Source organism: Octodon degus, unplaced genomic scaffold (genome assembly GCF_000260255.1).
Source record: "Octodon degus isolate 3935 unplaced genomic scaffold, OctDeg1.0 scaffold00117, whole genome shotgun sequence".
NCBI classification, from domain to species: Eukaryota; Metazoa; Chordata; class Mammalia; order Rodentia; family Octodontidae; genus Octodon; species Octodon degus.
The window spans coordinates 9,025,387-9,027,611 of NW_004524693.1; positions in this window are offsets into that span (position 1 = coordinate 9,025,387).

A 2,225-nucleotide genomic window follows, 5' to 3' on the forward strand; every position below is an offset into this window, starting at 1 on the left:
CAGCTAAAGAATTTCTTGATGACAAAGCCAACCCTACACAGGCTACTGAAAGATGTTCTAGAGAGGGACCAAAATGATCAGAACTCCACGAATGAGATCAGAAACAACCAAATAAATAGGGCAAGCAATTAAACACAGGAGAAAAAGGAGTAAATGACAACAGGTGAATAACACATCAATCGTAAGTCAACACATCTCAATTCTAACGATCAATGTAAATGGACTCAATTCACCCATTAAGAGAAATAGACTGGCACAGTGGATTGGGAAACAAAATCCAACAATATGCTGTATACAAGAAACACATTTAACTCATAACGACATTCATAGGCTGAAAATCAAAGGATGGAACACAATACTACATGCCCCAGCACCTCAGAAAAAAAGCAGGGGTAGCAATCCTATTCCTCAGACAGTCTCAACTTCAAACCAACAATGATCAAGTGGAGTAAAGAAGGCCACTATATACTGGTTAGGGGAAAAATTCAAGAGGAAGAGGTAACACTCATAAATATGTATGCACCAAACATGGGAGCACCAAACTATATAAAGCAAATGTTAATGGACATGAAAAATCTAATATCCAATACCACAAACTTAACAGGAAAAATTAACACCCCATTATCCCCAAAAGATAGGTCAACCAGACAAAAACTTAGTAAAGAAATAACAGAACTGAACCACAGCTTGAAACAAATGGATGGTGAACATATACAGAGTGTTCCACCCAAACAGAGCTGAATACACATTTTTATCAACTGCACATGGGTCATTTTCTAAAATAGACCACATACTGATCCGTAGGTCATGCTTAAGTATATGTAAGAAAAGAGAAATTATCCCACGCACATTATCTGACCACAGTGCAATGAAACTGGAAATAAATGACAAAAGAAACCAGAAAAAAACCTTAAATACATGGAAATTAAATGACACCCTACTCAGCAACCAATGGGTCACAGATGAAATTAAAAAAGAAATTCAACAATATCTACAATTCCATGACAATTCAAGCACAACATATCGTTACTTATGGGATACGATGAAAGCAGTTCTCAAAGGGATAGTCATAGCTGTGAACTCACACATTAGGAAAACAGAACAAGAACAAATACATACCCTAATGCTGCACCTTCAACAACTAGAAAAGTAAGAGCAACCTAACTCAGAGCCCAAAGATGGGAAGAAATCATAAATATTAGAGCAGAAATTAATTTAATTGAGATGACGAAAACAATTCAAAGAATTAAAAAAGCAAAAAGCTGGTTCTTTGAAAGATTAAATAAAATCGATAAGCCCCTAGCTAACCTCATCAGAAAAAGGAAAGAAAAAAATTCAAATACAAGCAATAAGGAATGAAAAGGGGGTAATTACCACAGACCCAGTGGAAATTCAGAAGATTATCAATAGTTATTTTGAGGATCTTTACCCTCACAGAATAGAAGACACAGAAGAAATGGACAGATTCCTAGAAAGGTACAAATTACCAAAACTGAATCGACAAGATATAACCACTCTGAAAAAAGAGATCATAGAGGATTTCAGAAAATGGAAATATATTCCATGTTCCTAGATAGGAAGAACCAACATTGTGAAGATGGCCATACTCCCAAAATTGCTGTACAGATTTAATGCAATCCCTATCAGACTAACACCAACATAACGCACAGATCTAGAGAAATCTTTCCTAAAATTTATCTGGAACCAGAAAAGATCTAGAATAGCAAAGGCAATTCTGGGCAATAAAGACAAGGCAGGAGGCATTACAATTTCTGATTTGAAATTATACTATAAGGCTACTGTGATAAAATCACCATGGTACTGGCAAGCAAACAGACCTGAGGATCAATGGAATAGATTAGAAGACGCTGAAGGCCCTATGAACACACTCAGCCAACTTTTCTTTGACAAAGGCACCGAACATACTCACTGGAAGAAAGATAGCCTCTTTAACAAATGGTGCTGAAAAAAGTGGCTCTCTCCATGCCGAAAATTAAAACTTAACCCAGGTCTATCACCATGCACTAAACTAAAGTGAAAATGGATTAAAGATCTAAACATTAAAGCAGAGATACTAAATCTCCTGGAAGAGAAAGTAGGAGCAACTCTTGAAGACATAGGGGTAGGCAAAGACTTCATGAAAGAAATCAAATTGCACGGGAAACAGTTGAAAGAATTAACAACTGGGACCTGCTCTTACTGAGAAGTTTTTTCACGTCAAAAGA